The sequence below is a fragment of the Teleopsis dalmanni genome, chromosome 1 (assembly GCF_002237135.1).
Source record: "Teleopsis dalmanni isolate 2A chromosome 1, ASM223713v2, whole genome shotgun sequence".
Taxonomy (NCBI): domain Eukaryota; kingdom Metazoa; phylum Arthropoda; class Insecta; order Diptera; family Diopsidae; genus Teleopsis; species Teleopsis dalmanni.
The window spans coordinates 64912095-64934436 of record NC_051846.1 but is presented as its reverse complement, the minus strand read 5'-3'; positions in this window follow the sequence as shown (position 1 = coordinate 64934436).

Genomic DNA, 22342 nt, shown 5'->3' with positions numbered 1-22342 from the left:
AGCAGGATTATAATGACTAGGAGCTACACCGCTTGGTTAAATTATTCAATTAAATTTCGTTTCTCGGCAATTTATATGACTTAAGCTAGAAATGATTAAAAGTAGACAACAAATAATCTGAACACTAACTCACTTATAGCTACATTTATTTATTATTATTTTATTTATTATTATACGTTATGGGTGTGTCGCGTATAGCAAACCTGCCGACTCTGCTATCCAAAAGCTACAAGTTACTCAAAGTCAGACTCTCCAAAGGCTCTTCAAAGTGACATTGCACATCCGTACGAGTGACATGCTAAGAGAACTTAGAATAGATCCGGTCAAAAAATACATAAGGGACAGAGCTCTGAACTATATGCGAAAACTGACAGGATGCTCTACTTAGCACTATCTAATCTCAGAGTAATCACTAACCGTACGGGGCGGTAAGCAGATCTTAGATCAATCATTCACGAAGATTAATCACGAAGATTATGAGGAATACTCAAATTAGTCAGTGAGATGGGTGGGACTCTACAGAAACTCCCCAGCCATCATAGAGTAAAAGTCTCCAGATCTACTAACTCGGAAAAGGCTCAACATAAACCTTATTATATAAACTATTTTAAGTCCCCGATGTAGAGATATTGTTAATAAGTTTTCATTTTAACTAGGCGCAATAGAACAAAATAATAAGAAAAACTTCTATTTTGCGGGACCGGGTTTATAATTCTAAGATCTCACCTGAAGACTTTGACCCATCAACCATTTAATCCTGACATTCTACAAACAGTTTATCTCTTTATTTAATGGTGAAAATACTCGGTATTTATCCGGGTATGTGTATCGAAAAAGACACCGACTTTTAAACATTGACACTCTGCTTTGTGTTTAAGTGATGTTCCTGAAAATTATAACAGAGATATATGAAACTGAAACATACATATATAAAGTTTTTACAAGTGAAATCAACGAATGTGATCGATCGGGTACCAACCTCAATCATATGACTTTTTTCAGTCCCTAAAGCTACCTAATATAAAGTGCGCAAAAGATGTTAAAAGTCATACCTGATCAGCTTTTAAAAAATGTTTGGAGGAATGCCTCAAGGTGGTATTACACTCAAGTAGGTCTATTTTAGGTAGCAAAATAAATCTTGATTGAGATCATTTAAATACTGTATCTATATCGATTTCTGTCATACACTCGTGATGGCAACAAATTGATCTAAAATAAAGTGCCTACATAGTACCTGGGTCTGATCTAAAAGTGGCAAAATATGTTAAATACTTTCGCTGGTTCGAGATTGGTTTTTACTCTTATAGTCAGGCAGTTTTTAAAGCTCTATCTTCTTGGATTTTCAAGTAGAAACAGGTCCTTGTGTGTTAAGAGCATCAGCCGCAGTATCTGCTGTTGAGCAATTTCACGTCAATGATTTTAAAAATAATAATAATAATGTTTATATTAATAAACACAAATTAAATATATTTTTAAATTAAAGATGTACATAATTCTCAGTAAAATGCAAAAACAAAACCAAATAAAAAAATTTGTTTAACCTCTTCTTATAACGAAGACCTTTTTATAACGAGGTTTTTTGTAGGCACTAACGACTTCGTTATAGAGAGGATTTACTGTATTTGTAATAAAAATAAAATATTAAATGAAAAAATTTACAAACTTTCTATAAGAAATTAATTACACTTGCATAAAAATTATTCTTTTTTCAAATCTCTTAAAGAATTAATATTACTGAGTATATAAGGACATATTTTATAATGTTATGTGCTTTTTGATATTATAGCAATAAGGCCCTCTCGGTTTAATATCATATAATTTTTTTTAAATTGAACTTAAAGTAAATTATCAGTTTGTAATCTTTTAAAGGGAATTACAGAATTGAAAAAATTAAATTCTTAAATCTGCAAGTACCAGGAGTCTGCATCTTCCTTGGGTCATACAGAAATAAAAGCAAATTAATCTTCTTACCAAATCGTGTCTGTGTTATTAAAAGCGGCCACTTTGGACTTACCTGAAAGAGAGAAAAGCAAAAAAAAATTTGATTAACTACAGTTTTGTGATATTTTGAACGTTAAAATAAAATATTAAAATGTGCAGTATCTTAAAATACAAAAAAAAAAAATAACATCACTGAGAAATGCAACTCATGTCTACAAAATAACTTCATTTCTTTAAAATTATTTTATAAACGAAAATAAAAAAAACTAAATTCGAGATGAGTTAAGAAACTTTGCTGTTAAATTCTCCCTCAAAGGTGTTGACATTACTTATCACCGATCGAAAAAAGTTAACTTTAATTACAGATTCGTGCTTGAAAAGTCAACAAAATGACTCAAAAAAATTATTAAGGAAACTTTTTTTTATGAAAAGTTTAAAAAATGAAATGAAATTTTACAACAAAAATTAAATTATTAATGCGTGCAAAATTGTTACAAACAAAAATGTTCGTAAAAATGATGTTTTATTTTGTTTAGGGAATTTCCATCTAGAGAACCATTACACCCCAGGAAAAATGGTAAGAGAGAATTATAAAACTATTTATAAATAATTTCAAATTTTAAAACTGATAATAATGACTAAATATTTATAAGATAATTAAATAAGTTCCAAAATGGTGTTTGCAGAGCTCACATACCTACAAGATGGCTACAACAGTGGACATATTATATACGAATACATATCCCTGACTATGATTCATTACACAAATCATGGAATAAAGTCAAACAAAATATAATCACAACTGCATTATAATCAAATTAATGCAGTAAACAGATTTCCAACAAACACTGAAACAGATTGTGCTTGCTTCAGAACAAAGATATGTCCAACCAGTGATACCAATAACAACCCATTTTGCAAAATACGCAGCTCGTTTAGGCTCCAAAAATGAGCCCGTTTTGATAACGAAACTGCTGGTAATGATAAAGCTTTCAAAGTTTCGTTAATGCATAATATAAAGTAAACTTGCTTGAATATGTTAGTAAGCATAATTTCAAACCTTCAGAAAGACGAAGCCCCCACAATATTCTTTAACATGACTCTTATTATGCTTGATCATAAAAGTCATTGTATGGCACTAAATTAAAGCCCATTCAGCCTAGTTAAAAGCGCTTATTTTTAAACACTGTAGTGTAAAGAAAAAAAAGAATTTATGGTATATATAACAATCATCATCATACAGACATAAAAGACTCCCATATGCTACCTAATGAAGCCAGGTTTTTTCACACTGAAGTTTTAGCAATTAAAAAAGCAGATCACATTAAGAGTGAATGATAAATAAATGATGACTGCAATTTTTCAAAAGCTAGTATTTAAAAGTTAATTGGAATAGAGGTTGTTGGACTAAACCAACTTTCTAATATCACTCTCATTTGTAATACCAAGCATAAGAACATTGGAGAGAAAGTATTAACATTGAAGAACGACAAAACGGTTTTGACATTTACCTAAATGTACTTCTAAGGGAACTGGTGAATTTGTGTCTATTAAAAAAACACTTTAATCTTCACTTCATAAAACCAGAACCTAACATCTTTGAGCAGGCTCTAGAAAATAATACAATATTGACGAAAGCTCTCATTGATCACTAGCATATAGACACTTATGCAGATAACCTTATTATTTCTTTTAAATTTCATTGCAAAAATTGTGGTAATTTATACCAACAAACATATTTCTTAATGATGGCTTTCAGAGAAATGAGTTTTAGAGAAATTTTTGTCACAGTTTGTTGGATTTTTTATCGGTAAAGGTATATTAACATAATATATAGCATACACTTGTGTAAGAGACAGTTTTGAGTAGTGTCGACCATTCAGCGTAGATCAGTTTGCCGACCCATCATTACGCCACTACCTTATAATGTTTAATTGAATTAATTTTATCTATTTTTATAAATTAATATTTTGGTTTAAACCATACTCTATACCATGTTCCCTCCTATATCTATATATACAAACCCTGTACATAAAATAGGATAAAGATCTTTTTATTTGTGTAACGTGACAACAAAAAACACACACATTATATTTTTATTGGTAATTCCTTTAAATATATGACTTCCATCTGTGTTAACTGCACAAACACTTTTCCCATGGAAACAGGCACGTAAGGCCAAGTTTTGAGAGGGGGCGGTACTATTTTTATAAGTTATGAGTTTGCGACAAGTTGACAGTTAAGGGCGTCAGTGTGAAACTGACAGATGCGTGAGATAATATTTATATAAAAAATAAAAACTTTATTAAGGAAGAAATAAGACATCGCAGTTAATTCAGCGGATAATTCAAAAAAAAAAAAAAATAATAATAATAAATCGCTGTAAAGCTTCGTTAACGTCAAGGCAAAGTTCAAAATATCGCTTAACTTAGCAAATATTTACTTAAGTTATAAAAAATACTTAAAAATAAGTTTAAAAACAAATATTTTCCGAATGTGCTGTGTTCTATATGGCATTCATAGTAGTTGCTCTGCTAAGAACCATTCCAGCCCATTTAGCACATTTACGGTCAATCAAAATTTTGCGTTTTTTCCTTCAACAAAGGCAATCTGGTAATAGCGATGGCGTTATGTATATAAATACATTTTCTCATATTAATATTTTTTAAAATTAAAAACAAAAATTTTTTGTTAAATACTTCTTATTTTTGTTAATTTTTTGTTGCTGAGCTGTCATTCTTAATTATCCTATTTCGTTAAGAATCTATTAAGAGCGTGCTGAAAAGTGATTGTTTCAAGTATTGGACCGCGCATACGAAGAACTGAACTATTCGTCCGCGCAACGAAACAGAAACCAATAAAACTACAGGGTCTTTAGACTCCCACATGTTAGCGTATTTAATTTCATTTAAAGCACTAAAAAAAGTGCTAAAGCAGAACATAAATCTTGCAGATACATTTTTTTGCTATGTTCGATGTGATTTTTTGTGTTTTGGACTTGAAAAATACGAGTGCGTGCGTCAACATAAAAATCATTAAATTTCGCAACCAATTAAAATTTGTATTGAGCACAATTTGAAACGTTGAAGACAAGCTGTTCTTGTAAAAAAGTATCTTATCTCTGAGTCTATCTGAAGGGCTAAAGTAAGTTGTCGTTTGGTATGCTGTCTGCAGAAAAATTGACACGAACTCTGTTGCAAATTTTATGTCATCAACACAAATGTTGAAGTTCTTTATTGTGTAAATTTATTTTTTTTTTTTCAATTGCTTAAATGATGTTAAGTTCTATGTAGTTCAGTGCTGGATTTACATAGTTTCACTAGAATTGTATAAATGAACATTTAATAAGTTTTGTTCGTATTGCAAGTATTAATATAAAAGAAATCTTAACCAATTTTTATGTCTATTAAAAAAACATTTGTGCCTAATACAATTTTAAGCATATGTTGTAAGCTATAATAAAAGAACCAATTATTTGCTTACTAGAACTAAAACTGGTACTATAAAACAGTGTCCTAAACCATTATTTGTGTATTAGAACTAGAACCGTAAAAAAGCAACCTACATACAGACGACAACATAGGTGTACATTATAGTACTGTCTGTATATGCTGCAAATAATACTCATCTAACAATAAGATATTAATTTAGTTAATTATCACCATCAAAATTCTTACAGCATCAGTGCTGTCCATCAAATATCTCATATTTTACTAACTTGAATTGAACTCATTAGAATGCATATTAAGGACACGGAGAAGTGCTTTAAATTAATTCATATAGATATTTTTACAACTCAATGGAGAATAAATATTTTGCTACAATTTTCTTTATTCAGTCGACTTTTTAAAGTATTTGGAAAATTTTAAGTTCTTTTATATCCTTTAATTTAATTTCTTAATAAATTTCTGGGTTAGTTTGCATCGCACACAAACAACTATACTTTAAATAAAATTAATGGAATTAACTTTGTTCTAATTAAGGCACTCTATTAAACTGAATTAGTTCTGGACTCACTATACACTCTTTATAAATCCAAATAAACATTAAGTCACCTTTTTCACAACGCCGTAACTATTCCAATGCATCTTTAAAAAAAAAGTATTATGAAAATATGAGTATTAAAAGTATTATGAAAATATGACAATCACTCTTTTGATCTTTTATATAGTGTTCTCTTAAAAGTGTTCACTACGACCCACCAACGTCATCGTTTGTTACACTACTATGGACTTTATTGTAACCATTTTTACAACACCATAATTATGTATATATAAAGGTACCTATTGAAATAGTTGAGTATTAACAATTTATATGATCTTTTATCAAGTCTTAACCGAAAAGTGTTTACTAAGAACCACTAACACAATTGCTTTGCACTACAATACAAAAATTCTTATGTTCAGATGTTATGTGAAGCAAGTGTGGAAAATAAATTCGTTAACCCTATGATGAATTTTTAAGAAACAAAAGCATTAATGAAACTTCATTCTTTTTACAATTCTTAATTATTTATTTGTATATTTCAAGAAAACATAAAAAAAATATATCTACCAATACTTAGATCTATTACGTAGTGTTCTCTTAAAATTGTTCACTAAGATCCACTAACACGATCATCTATTACATAGTGTTCTCTTAAAACAGTTCCTTAAAACAGTTCCTTGAAAATTGTTTACTAACATCTTCATATCTTACATATTCTTATATTAAGACTGTTTACTCAGACCCACTAACAGATTCATGTATAACGTAGTGTTCTCTTAAAACAGTTCAGTAAGACCCACTAACATTATAATTTTACAATACTACAAACAACCACTCATATTAACATATCTTGAAAATGTCTTGGAATATACATTCGCTAACTTTACATTGGATTTAAAGAAGAGAAAAAAAAACATTTATTATCACATTTTATTAAAGAAAAATAATTGCGGATTTAAGGCTCTCAGTTGCTTCCCCAATTAATGTCTTCTATATTTGCTAACGTAAATCTTATTTATTACGGAAACCTCAAGTATTGCTGCTTCTATTTTCCGTACACATAAAATTAAAGAAAAAAAATTTAATAAACTATAAAAATTAAAAAGCTTTTAACTAAAGCTGTTAACTAACTAAAAATGTATTATTAACTCTTTAGATACAAAATAATAGTAAAATAGATAAACTATTAATAAACGTTGTGCTATGATTTGCAATAAATTCAAATCATTAATATGTTGTTGCTCTTATTGCCAGTACTGCTGATATATTACATATAGCTGCTGTTACTGGCAGAACTGTTCAGTTCTACGATTTCCCTACCAAATGTAATTACAAATAATAATTCTACGCTCGTTTATCTTTTGCTTATTTATGAAACAGCAAACCGACAAATGCAATTTATGTATTTCCATAGAACTGCAATATAGAAGGAAACGTATGCATTCGACCAACAGCAATTGCAACGGCAACTGCAACGGCAACGGCAACTACACTAGCAACTATACTGGCAACTGCACTAGCAACTGCAATAGCATTTAATAACAGCAACAAAGGAAACAAAGCAAGCCATTTTTAACTCGCTAAACGTTTCCCTTGACCATAACAGAATTCATTTTTATATCAATTGATGATATTAGAAGTAGGAACGATTTGTTGTTACTGAAGCGCATATTAGCTGAAAAAATGCCAAGACTCAAGACTCTGCAAAGGGTACTCGAGATGTGTATTTGCGTTAAGTCAACCCAGCTAGGGTACGAGAGGTACGAGTATAGCTTAAGTTGCATTACTTGCAAACACCAACAAGCCACACGAAAAACCAAAATATCTACAAAAAATGATATAGTATAAAAAAAAAAACAAAAACTAAAAAATAATATAAATAAATAAACGTAAATAAATAAACACAAAATCAACAAAATAAATCGCACTTTATTGCCAATAATGCCTGCAAGTTGCAACATTGCGTCTTAGGATGCACAAATACTGAATTATATTCCCAAATGCAACAACAAATGCTTAAGAGTGCATTGCAGCACGGAACACAAATGCTGCTCATCTGCAACCTGTTGTCAGTATCGCTGAGCAGTATTGCTGAGCCCGTGTGCATAGCCCTTTTCTGCCAAAGTCTTTGATAGTCAATGACATTCTGTGGTAGTGAAAAGCTCTTACCCATAGCAGCACTTCGTCCTTCCAGAATTTTATTTCATTTTCTATTTTATATATTCTTTTTTTGCAAGTTGCTGCTATGAATTCCTATAAAAATGTTATCTTAATGGCTTTTATGTAAGCCAAAAAAAAAGTCAAAAAGATACACAAAAAATAGATAAAAAGTAAGTTTAGGTAAGCAGGAAAAAAATGAAAATAATGCATAACAAAAGGGTTTATTCCTCAATAGTATCGATCAATTGTACGTTGCTCTGTAAAAATATTTGCTCATGTGCAGTTCTGGTCTTTTGTTTTGCCATCTTGAGCTGCCACACTCTGTGTGTTAGGAATTAAAGTTAGAAGAATTGGCATACAAACCGTAGATACATTCACATTTACACACAGATAATACGGAATGCATGCACATAATCAACTTTGAATTTCATAAATATCAAATAAATAGAATTTTCTCTTTTTAATAGCTCGAAAAATGGTAAACATAAGTTTAATTGAAGTTATGATAAGATTTTGATATGACATGCCATTACCAGTGGAACCAAAGGCAATTTTTGACCAATGAATACTTACTCGTAGAATACTGATTGCTTTTCAAGCTTATTTTTATTTATATCTACATATTTATAATGATTAAATTATATATTATGTTTAAAGTTTACGATGTTAAGATGTACGATAATTTTTTTAAATTCACAACTTAGGAAAGTTCTAGTAGTTCGTAGATACCTATTTCAGTACTTTTCATTTATTGTTAACATGGCCAAGGCCAATGATAGAGAACATATTATAGTTAAAAGTGTTAGTGTTGTAGGCTTATCTATTTGGTGGTTCCACAAACAAATGTAAGTTAAGCACACTTTTGTTATAGATTTAAAAAAAAAATTTACTGTAAAATACATCATCCAGTGTCCTCCAAGGAACATGCTTCACTATCGAATCCTGAAGTATCGATGACTTGTCGGTACCTAACATACTGAACCCTTTTGAGATAATTTACTAATAGTTTTCCACAAAAGTTTTGTACTAACTTGATGGTTGCTCATATTTACGAATTGTACGCATAACCACATAAATACAAATTCAGTGAGGACCAATCGCATGATCTTAGTGGTCAATTTACATCACCAAAATATGAAAGAACATGTCTGAAAAATTTCAAGTTCTACAAAGTTAAATTAGGGTATTAAGTGTGGCTTGAGAAACCAATGTATTTAAATCAGATGCCAACTCAATCTTGTATTTCATGCCAAAAACAAAAAAATATTCCCTTGTGACTGTAGTAGTCAAAACCTCTTCAGGGTAGCGATTAGAGTATTTGCATGAATTAGACATGCATATAGTAAAAAGTGAATAAAATTTAGTAACCATCACCCAGTACTGTTTAGAAAATAAATAATATTGTATAAGATTCAATTGCGGCTACCGAACGAAGGTGTACGTCTAGTACTACGTGGGTCAAAGCCTTAAAATTTAGCTGTGCTAACCAATACAGGTTTTCTACTTCAATGGAAGTATCGTAGTAATCCCAAATTTACTCCGGTTGAATGACTATATTCAATCACCTTTATTTGATGTGGAGTTGCAGTTTCCACTCAGATGCTGTAACCCAAAGAACAGAAACTCCCTTCGAATATGGAAACTGCATCTCAACGTGTAGATTCAATGGGTATTGACGGAATTTTATGAAATTTTAATGGAGACGTTTATCAACATATTATACCAATATGTGTGTTAAAAACACCGTAGTGTTAGGTCTTCACGACACTTTATCACGTTAAAAAATATTGTCAGAATTTACTGATTCACTGACCACAATCCGGCGCCCCGGAAGGTGAGTGCCCGACTCGCACGGATTAAACAATTCCTTCTCATTCCGAGAAACCTTTGTCTACCCTGGGACTGCGTTGGTATTACTACCCGGTAGGGTCGCTATTAGTCATTTAAGACTTCCATCGGTGTGACCTACGTCTAGGCCCCGCTGCTATTTTAAATGATTTATCTTTCCCTTCATCTGGGTGTGATACCATTGTAGTCTATTTGTTTTCAATCTCAGAATGTGTGTTCCGGCTTTCACTCCTGATTCGAATTGGATGTCGTCACATTGCTCTTCGTTCTGTGATTTTGATGAATTCTGTGATTTTGTTGTAATTTTTTGCTCGTTCTATTATTTTTTCTACGATATTTTTGACTGTAAAGTGACCTATATATTCTGTCAGTAGTGTTCTTTCCCCATGCCATCTTTCGCAGTTGAAGAAAGTATGCTCAGCATTGTTCTCGATGGATCCGCAGTATATACATTCTGTATATGCATTCTGTATAGATATTTTCGAAAATATCCATCACCAGATAGGAACTGTGTGACGTAACAGCCAATCTCGCCGAAATTTCTTTCAGTCTACGACTTAACATTTGAAATTAGCTTTGCTGTCCATCTTCCTCTTAAATCAGAGTTCCATCGTTTTTGTCAGATCTGAAAAGATTTTTCTTTTATATCTTGAGGGCCTGTTGAACTGTTTGTCGATCTCTGTTTCCAGCGCATTCTCCGTTCATGTGCCTGGAGGTCAATAGGGATGATTCCACTAATCACTAGAACTGCTGGCTCGGATACAGTTCGGTATGCAGAAGCTACCCGAAGTGCAGCAGGCCGCCGTACAGCTGCGTAATCCTAATTATTCTTAAAAAGTACACTCTTATCATATATCCAGACAAAATGCAACACTTTATAAGAATTTTTGTGGATACAGCAGTTACTTGTAGACTTGATCTGCTCACGATATGATAATTTTCTGTGTTAACCTTTGCCTGTGCAAAGGTAAAAAATGTTTCAACCATTTCAAAATTATTTTGGTTCTATTACAAGAAATCTATTCCGAATAGAAAAGTTAGTAGTAGTAGGGAAATCTTATATTTAATTTCCAGACCAAATTTTGTTTTTTATCAAGTAAATTGTTATGCTTACTATATGGCTGTTTCGAACATCCCCAAACATTCAAAAATTGACTTGTTAAAAAATTAAACTTTAGATTTAAAAACATCCTCCCTATACAACGCTAGTATCCAATAGTGAAAACAGGCTTTTGGCATGATCACTAACTATCCATTCAAGTAGATAAAGTAATGTTTTGGATAAAATTTTTTTAAAATCTATTAATGTCAGAGAATATGTCAAAGATATAAGCAGTTTCACTGACTATTAAAAATCATAAATATTTTGTCACATTGGACCCCATAGCAGATGCAATGTTAGTTAGTATGATTCTTTAAGTTTTAAATATAATTATTATTTAACAAAGGGTCATTTGTCCAATTCATACAACACAAATTGCACTTATGTTAGTACAAGTATTCGTATTTAAAAATTCAAGCTAGAGGATTAGCGAAAAATAAAAAATTCAATATTATCTAAGTTCATCATTCACATTGCCAAAGCAAATATCTGCCACAGATTTTTAGATATTTTTAGTTCTGTTTTTTTTTTTTTTTTAATTTTTCAAATCAAAATATGTTGAAATAAATATCTTAAAAAAAACTTAGCTCAATGTTTTTCGCATTTAAAAAATCTTAAGTTCTCGATATCTTAAAGTATAAATTAATGTTAAATACATTAACAATTAATTTTATAAACTATGTGACTATATTTTTTTGCAAAATAAATTATATAGACATTTTGTTAAACAGACAAATCCAAATATAGACTGCCTTTTGTCTTAAATATTCAAATAATTTCGGACGAACGGCAGTAGCAGTTACTGTTTATCTCATTTTGCTAACCAAAATACTTTACCTACCGCAGTTTTCATCCTCAAAGCATAACTTTGGAGCGCTTTAATTTGGTAAACAATTCAGCAGACCAAAAAAATTTTAATCTGAAATTCTGTTAATAAGACAAAAGATATCAAATATTTGCAGAAACGCTTTTGTATGACGGAAAAGCATACAAATTCTATAAACTTGATATCAAGTTGACAGCAAGTATTTGTTTACGTTATCATAAGTTGAAAAAAATGATGCATAAGAAATTTTAAGCAGCTTCAGAAAATACATATATAAATAAATTTATTTGAACTGTAAAAAATAAAGCAGGTGATGGAAAGATGCAAACACTTGAGGGATCTTGACATGGGAATTAAATAAAAAGAGGAGTACATTTATAAAAACAAATTGCATTATGAGTAATGCCTTGTAGTTTGGAAAACAGCAAACAACATTTAAAGTTTTTTAATTTTTTTAATAAATATTTTTTTTCAACAGCTAACATATATATATATATATGATATCATACAGTTAAATATTTTATTTTTATTAAATTTTATATGCATTAAAATACATGTAGTACTAATAAGTACGCGTAATTTCAAAAAAAGCAGAGAAACTACGAAGAATGATTTTTTTATTTACTACAAAAATGTGAATATGTCATTGGATCATAAACCCAAAAATATATTAATCAAAGGGATTGCAAAACCTTTTCTCAATTATTAGGGACTTATTTCTTCAAGGGGACTTCAACCTATTAAAAATAACTTATATCACTGCACTGAATGTACTATACTGATCTAGGTACATATCGAAAAAATTAATCTTTGACGGGATCCGCTAATGATTCCCAAAAATATTTAAATCAAGGCATAGCACAATAATAGTAAATCTATTTAAAAATTCAAGAAACACTATAAAAATCAACATACAATAAATCTTTATGATTAGATCATAACATGACCGAAACATTCCGTGCAAACAATCTAATCTTTAAACCCTATATAACCGATATGCGGTTTAAACCGATTTTTTTAGTAGAATAGAAAATAGAGGCACGATTCTGATTTCCGGAATGTCTCTCTTCATTTCACACCTCCATGCCAGTTCTATATAATTTTTGTATAATATTAATCGTGCGTAGATCTTCTTAAGAGTACATTGTTTAAATTCATATACCTCTTCACCTCATCTGTCCAAATAGGTGTCATTTTGTTACCACAAACTATATCATGTCAATTTTAGTTTTAAGTCCAACCTGCGTGGATGACAAAGGAAATTATTTTTTGAAGACCTAGTTTTCAAATGTCCGTAAAGCTTATAATAAATATTTGTAGAATTTCATAGTGGAATGTCTCAATCTTGTCAGTTTTGGGCATTTCTGTAGAAAGTGTTCACTTGTTTCTTTTTCCTTTATGGGTTTTTACTGTGACACATTATAAAAAATTATATTAAATTTGCAAATTTGTATTAATAACAGTAAAAGCTCTGTTAAAGAGATCCATCATCCATTTTATCTATCTAAAAATTTCAAAGTGTAAAGCCCAATGTCTTTGTTCGGACCAAACCGAAACTAGATTATAGTGCGGTAAAACATATAAATAATGTTATGTAATATCATTGATCTGATATTTATATAACTCATATAAATTATACCTCTTTCTACTCTTGACCATGATGGCATGTTATGCAGACAGTCAAATTACAATTTGTAATTATATATTCCTACAACTATTTTAATACTTTGTTGCTTATTTTAATGCTATATATCATATTTCTTCACAAAAATACATGTTTTTGGTCTCAAAAACTCCAAATTTGTCATATAGCAATTGTCAATCAGTAGGAAATTAATTACTATTAATTTAATACTTTTTGATTGTGTTTAAAATTTAAAATATAATAAATTTTAATATTTATTATCTTTTTTTGTGATGGAAAGTTGCAAACACTTGAGGGTTTATTTTTTGTGTAGATATGTAAGTATATATATTTATTTCTAAAAATTTCCAAATCTGATATTTGTTAATGAGCACCACTGTTTTGGCTAACGTGGTAAGGTACAGAGAGCCACAACACTATAATTTAATATGAATTTTCTGTCTTGTATTTGATGTGACTTGGATGGTCAGCATAACATGAGGCAAACGTACATCTCTACGAAGTGTGTAATATTGTTGTTATACAGTTTCCATTTACTAAATAGTAGTTTTCAGAAGTAGGTTCTTTACCTATCCTGTCTGTGTCTACTTAAAGTACTTTCCAACCGAACACAATTTCTGAAGCTAGTTCTTAACTGATTCTGTATGTGCCCACTTAAAGTACTTCTCAACCGGGCAGAATTTCTAAAATTAACTCTACACTGATCCTGTCTGTATCCACTTAAAGTAGCTTTTACTGTATTAAAGTTTAAAAATATTTTTTTTTGAAAATTAACTTACTTTACTCGTTGTTTGAAATTTTTTGCTTTACTTAACAGAAAATTTTTTTTTGTTTCTGGAGTTTTGCCAAAAATTATATCCAACCTTCCAAGAAGTGGATGAGTAAACAATTCATAAAACATTTTCCTAGGAAAATTTGTCAGTTTAGTACGAACGAGTGTTCTATAATAATTCATGCTATAAACAAAAAGCAGAATATAGCGTTTGTCACCTAACAATAAAATCTTAACCAGAAATGGCTAAGACTGCAGCGCCTGCGCCTGACTCTATAAGGTAGAGCATACAGCTTGGAGCCTGCTGGAACAATACCTATTTGGTTTCTCTGAAGCAATAAATAGCATAAATTCTGAGCAAAAAAAAAAAAATGCAGGAACTGGTTATGTACTTAACTTTTTATTTATTTCATTCTGAATTTGTTGTTTAATTTCTTCTGGTTTCGCTGCTCGTCAGAGTGTTTTGGTTTTTATTTGTTATTTACAAACTTGATGGAAGTATAACAAGTAGGTACGAGTAAATAAATAAACAAATAAAGAACAATAAAAACAGCTTCATTCAGTAGCATCAAAAGCTATTTAAAGTCTTTGACACTTCATTTAAAATGAAAATCGTTAAAAACAATTCAGGAAAAATAAAATATTAAAAGAAAAAAATAAAAACAAAAGATCAGCAAAAAGGTGCAGAATAAACGATCTGCAGCACCTCTGAAACCTGAGCACAATATGCCGGTACAAAATTGCATGAAGGTACAAAAACCAATATATGTGAAATCCAAAAAAGAAGAAGAAGAAAACCGAAATAAAAATAAAAAATAGTTCAGAACTGAAAAAGTTAAAAAGGTATAAAAAAATTTTAAGAAAAAGATGAACGACTAAATGACGACAGGAACGACGAATGGTGCTGATCATGATGGCAAAATATATGGCGTCGTCAACGTAAAACATGTCGCGCGAAGTAATTCTGTATGTACGGGCATGTGTAGTGTCTAGACTCAATTACACGAAAATTTCTAAGAAGATCTCTCAGAAACGTAATATCGTATGGATCTACCCATAAAGCTTTAAAAGCCATGGTAGCTACAGTAACACCAACTAACAACAACAGCAACAACAATACCACTGCCAGTGCCAGTGCCAGTGCCAATAGTAATAGCGAAACATTAAGGATCAAACTAAGAGGCGAGCAGTAAAAACTTAAGAACATGAAATAGTGACGTGCTTAAAATACACACTGACAATTTGAAATGCTAACAAAATCGCAATAAACCGAAGTAAAACTAAAATCTAAAATAGGCAATAAACCATTAAAGAAATTAAACAAAGGACTACACTTAGTTATGTGTTATATGCTATGTATATATACATTAACTACATTGTTATATATGTGCCGATAAGACACAAATTAAAATTAAGCTCCGAAACTGAGTACATAAAATTGATTTACAAAGAGTTCTGCTTTCAGGTCAGCGAAGACAAAATATCACAGTAACAATTTGGCAACATCACCGCAAGAACTGTCACAATTGGAAAGAAACAGGCAACAGAAGTGTGTGGCTAAGGCATAAAAATATTGGCTCTTTAGTGTCAACTAACACCTTTACGTCAACTTGGCGTGGTTGCTCAGTTGTGAAAAAACAACACAATATAAATAAATTATTTAAAAAAAAAAATGATAGCGCTACAAAAAATATGCTAAACTAAACAGCTACCCAGTGCATCCGTTTCTGTCCTTAAAAATTCTACACGAAAACAAACTAAAAAATGAGGCACAAAGTTGTTGAAAGCTGTTGACGTTCTTGTCTTGTTCTGGGCTCTACTCCGAGCTCTTTAGCCTTTTAGTTTGTTTTTAGTTAATTAAAAACACCAAGGCAACATGTCGCTTTACGCAGCAACCTGTGTGGTTAATTTTGGGTGTTGAACAACCTACGGAGCGCATCCTTAGCCTCAGCCTCAGCCTCAGCCTTAGTCTTAGCCTTAGCCTTAACCTGTAGATACTTTCGTTTTGTTTTAACATTTTTAGCTTTACCTGCAAGATTACACAGTGAGATATTTAAATGCAGTGTTTAGAAATGTAACCACTTATTTTGTAGACCACCAACTTTGATAACAGATAAAGACATTTATGAAGCTGCATAATAAAATATACATAGTATGATAATATGATACACCGACAATATTTTTAATAATTTAATAAAGTCATTTTGAAATCAAGACACTGATTATTTACACATATTTTACACTTTAAATTAATATTGTATTTTTCGTAATGTAAGTGATTTGAAAATGAATAAATTTTATCCAATTAACTTATATAAATGATATAAATGTGAATAATAAATAAATGGATTAGTTAAAATAAAGGTAATCGCTAAACGAACCACAAATGGTAAAAGCCATTAAAGTGATTTTCTATGATAATTAATTTAGATATAAAAAATATCTGATGAATATTATAATTTGCATTTACATTATAACTTGCATATCCAGGCAGAGTGGATACAATATAATCTACGGATAATACACTGACATATAATACATTTCAAATAAACTGGCAGACAAAAAAGGTTTACTATATTTCTAGTAGGTATATATGTGTCAATAAGAAACCATATTGAAATACTTCTAGTATTATAAATAATTGGTAAAAATATAGTAAGAAGTGGAATGAAGTAGTAGACTCCAATGAAAGTCACACGACAACAATTAAATCCAATAGTTCATACCTCTTATATGAAGTTTCAGCATTGTAAATATTAACAAAGAAATTTGATATAAAATTATACGTTCATCAAAGACTTTTACTTTTTTAACATCTTCAGCTTATACTTCTAACCATTTTGCATTTTTATGCTATTAACTGGCACTTTGACATTTGGTTATTTTAATGAATTTCACTATTTTTATTGATTTTGTATATTTTGTGCACTTTAATTTTTAGTTAATAAAAGCTTTGAATAAACAGCTATTATTGTTATATAGCTTTATTTTATATAATAATTTATCAACATTTTATATTTACTTTGAATATAAACTTATGGCAGTGACTGATCTATCGTCTGTCTGATGAATTATAAAATGCTTTTTATAAGCTGAACAATCAATAATCTACTTGTAACGATACTAATCAGATTACTGCAATGTTCAAATAAAATTCTAACAATAAACTCTATGATTCGGACAAACTAAGGAAAGATTTGTGTCCGGATACAAAATAGTATATTTTTGTCTTTATTTGCTTTCAGTGTTTTAAATTCAACAATTGGGTCGCCAATTAGTATCATATTAATATTCCACGAATTATTGTCATAGTTCCATAATACGGCAGACAAATAATTTTCTTTGTTTCCAATGTGACTCCACAGAGTTTTATAAAACCCTATAGAGAGGTTTCGAAAAGTAGTGAACGACAACAACAAAAGCTTTTTTATATATTATTTTTATTAATTAATCAAAAAATTATTTAAGAATAATTAAATATAAGAAATAATTCTAAATATATAAATGATGGGTATTTGGCAATATTCGAAACAGTTATATGGAAAGCCCAAAATTCAATTAATTAAAATTATATAAAAGGAATATTTGTTGTAGTTTACTACTTTTCGAAATGTGTCTATTAAATACAATAGTTTCTATCAAGTAAAATAGTCACTACTGTCATATAACTCTATATATTTATCCAGATTTTTGAACATTTATAAATGATTTGCAAAATAATTTAATTAATATGATGATGTTTTTAATTGTTAAATCTGCTGTAATTTCTTCAATCGAGATGCTGTCTTAATGTACTTTTAGTGCAGTTTCATTTATGATTGGTTAATCTGGGGCAATATGTAAAACGCTCGAGATTATTCACAACACTCTAGATAATTTGCCACAGTAGCAAGATTATCCTGAAAGATGTATAGGAAAATTACACAGCTGTTATATATGATTTGACAAGTAAAATGTGATTTAATTTATTTATGAAAAATATAAATGTCTACTAACACTACTACAAAGGTGTTAGATTACTCTAAAAATTTTCGATTGGGCAAAGATTGATTAGAATGATTGGGGTCTGACGATTTGATGTCATTTATGGACGATTAAATGTTCAAATCGCAATCATACCACCAAAAACTAGCGGAAATGATCATAATCTCGCCCACATAAGGGAATAAAGGTTTTTCCAACGTAACCAACTCCAAAATAACACAAAAGAAAAGGAAGGAAAAGATTGAGCAACAAAATTTTACAGATCAGGAGTAAATCTAGATTGAATCCTACCAGTCGAAAACACCATTATAATATATAAAAACATCTTAATATTTATTTATATTTTAATATAACTATCTATTATGGGTATAATAGTTTCGAAAAATCCAAGACTTGCTCTTTGTTTCAAGTTCCATATTAATGCAATGTTGTTAATTTCTCTGACGTTTGATACGTTGTTAAGTCATAGGTATTTCCCATATCGATGCACAAATATTGTTTTAAGTGCCGCAAACATGAATTGGCACTTGCAAAATTTAGCAAATCTGCATTATGCATTTCATTAATTCTTTGAGGGAATAAAAAGTGCAGATTTCGCACACAGAACATGGGCATTCACACAAATATCAAATTTCAGATTAAAGTTATATTTCGACGTATAAACTAAATTCAACTAATGAAATTAAAATATCAAAATCGATAAAATTATTCAATTTTTTTTTTTTCATTTATATTTGCAAATTCCTAAGAGGCAGACATTTAAAGAGGTTTGAAAGATAAGGTCATGAATTCTAAGGGCAAAGTCAGCGGGTAGCCAAACTGCCAAACTACTGCGGAAGCGAGTTTAAATGTTAAAGTAGCGCGACCAAAACGGACTAACAAGCAGGCGGATCTTGACTTTCTTTATAGCCAAAAACAGAATTAAAAAAAAAATTGATTATAGGAACAAAAAAAAAACAATTCAATGACTCGAAAGACACAGGATTTAAGTAGAACCTTTTACTAATGTTGTCTTCATTTTGCATTTGACAATAAAAACAGCCAGCAACAACAACAACAACAATAAGTGCAGCAGCAATGAATTCAAGCTGAAAGAAATAAAATCGCGATTAAAAATGTCGATTTGTTAGTTTTGGCTTAAGACAGCCTTAAAACGCTGGCTTTATCATTTAAAACAGTCACTAACATGCAAAGCGCCCAGTTGGAAACTGGTGTTGACTGGTAATGGCGGTGCAGCTATTGTTGTGCTTGCAATGCATGTTGCCATGCTTTGGTTCCCGTGTTCTTCAGAGCTTTTGCGCTGCTCCCGTACAATATCCAACTCTTAAACATTCGTTTACTTATACTTGAAATAAGTCAATAATCGCGTTTATTGTTTTAGGTTGAAATGGGGAACAAAAAAAGAAAAAAAGAAAATTGTTGGAAAATAAGAAAAATTCGCTTCATCAACAGCAACAACAGCTGCGGGTGCAGAAGTGGCAACAAAAAATGTTGTTGCGGTGTTGCCATTTTTTCTTTGCTTCCTTAAATGCTTTCAAGTCGTAAGGAAACTACAAATTCTGACTTTTTTCGCCATCGCCATAGCCATTGCCACTGCCATTGCCATTGCCATTGCCATTGCCATCACCGTTGTGTAAATATAATAAAAGCTAATGTTGTTGCTGTTAGTACTTTTATTATTGTTTTTGTTTTTGTTGTTATTGTAATTGTTATTGTCGACTTTGTGGTTGCATTTGTCGTTTTTGTTGTTTTAGTAACTCTTGCTGTTACTGTTGCGATTGCCGTTCTGTTGACATTCTCGCACAGTTAACATTCTTAAGCCCCGCTTAAATAGCTTCCTAGGCGGCTTTCATAGCTACTTTTTTTATGTAGTTTGCAGTGTTCTTAGGATGCTAAGATTCTTTCCACTAAAAAATCTTAAACAAACAAGTTGTTGTGCTATACTAGTAGTAGTTGTTGTTGTTGTTCAAATTGTTAGATATAGTTTCTAAGCACTTTGCGGTTGTTTTAAGTTCAACATTAAATTTTATTAGACGGCAAACCTAATTGTTGTCAAAGGTTTAAATTGCTTGCCACAACAAATCGAATTGAAATTACAAAAAAAAACAAAAAAACTGTAACCAACCAGTAAATAATTTAAAAAATTATTCACTTCGACATAAAACACTGCCGCTAAGAAAAGAATTTTTTTAGTAAATGCATTTAAATTAAATTCATTGTTTCATTAAATATTTTTTATATATTTTTTAACTGTTAAGAAAAGTTGACGGTGCTTAGTAATTAAAAAAAAATTACAGAATCTTATCACAAATATCGTAAAGTATGTGATAGTATTTTGCTGTCACGCTTAAAACTGTTAATTATATTTATATTCTTTACAATATTTTAAATAAATGGCACTTCATTCTAGTTAAGAAGTTCGTACCTTCTGCTCAAAAAGTACTCGGATTTTGTAAATAAAACACACAAATTTAAATTTTATTCAAATTTATTTTATCTCCTTCAAAATATGCTCCTTCTGAAGCGATACACATATGCCAACGCTTAACCCAATCTTCCATACACTTTTCATAGGTCCGTGAAGGTATGGCTTTTAGTTCCTTCAACGAATTCTCTTTTACCGATTCAATCGACTCAAAACGCTTACCACGAAGGGGTAATTTGAGTTTCGGGAACAGGAAAAAGTCGCATGGATCCAGATCTCGCGAATATGGTCCCTGAGCGATGACAGTGGTACCGTGTTTGGTTAAAAAATCGCCACAACAAGAATTTTCCATAGTAAAAATCGCTGAATACACTTGAGGCAGTTTCACATTAATAGCTGCTGTAAACAAACTAATTAACAGATGGCGCTCAAATTTGTACCATATGTCAAGAAGGGGTGTACCAAACATAACAAAAAAAATGTTTGGAAAAGGTCTATAACTTAAGGGGTAGTTAACAAACAATAAAATCCGGATACTTTTTGAGCAGAAGGTACAATGCCTAACGTACAATTGAACTACTCTCATACTACTATAGTTAATGACTCCCAATGTTGGAAGCAGGAAATCGCAAAAAATACGGCGTCCGTATGAAGAAGAAAAAAGTCTACTTACAGGAAAAGAATACACCGTGTCACATGTTGTAGACTATCATTGCCAAATTGCACGAATTATACTTCGAATTCCTTTCGCACCCAACACTCGGCAGTTTTAACCATCAGTATATACTCTCATGAAGACAATGAGCCGTGCTACGAGTCGTTGGCTACCATAACCAAATCCCACGTATCACACATCGATTCTACAATCACCGTATTCACCAGGTTTTGCTCACAGCGACTTTAAAAAAGCGCTCCAGGCAAAAATTTTCGACTCCAATGGAGAAGTCATCGCCTGAATTGAGGCATAAGAGCAAAGATGAATCATTTTACAAGAGAGGTAACGAAATGACAGAGAAATGGTAAAATAAATGTATTACTATTTTTTAAATTTACTACATTTTGTCGTTCTAATGGTTATCTAAAGGACTTATCAGGCGGGATGTTATGTATTAGGACAACTTAAAAAAGAGAATCGGTTGTTTATCTGACTAAAACAACACGTGCACATGATTTTATTGTTTAAAGATATAAAAGTAGATTTTGGCAACCTACCTAGTATGTTTGTTGATAATTTCCCCCATCATCACAATCTCTTCAAGAAAATTAAAAATCGGAGGAATTTGGAATTTTTTTGGTCCATTAAAGAACGTCTTGAGTTAAACACTTTTACGGTGTAACACCATTGGTAGAAGACAGTGCGCTCATTTTAATTATTGTAAATGTCTATTAGCAGTCATATGTTTTATACTTTCCAAATATATTTTGTAAAAATAATTATTAGAATGTCTCATGTCTTGCTTAGTTATATCTTTAAAAGCACGTGTACATCGATATGTTATATTAAAATAATTTACACTTAGAATGTCAGAAATGCCTTATATAAGCAATTGGACTAAGAATCAAAAGTGCTATTTGACAGCATTATTATAACAGAAATTCAAACAAGCCAATAGATGCTTTTAATGTTATTAGATACCATTGGTATTTCTATT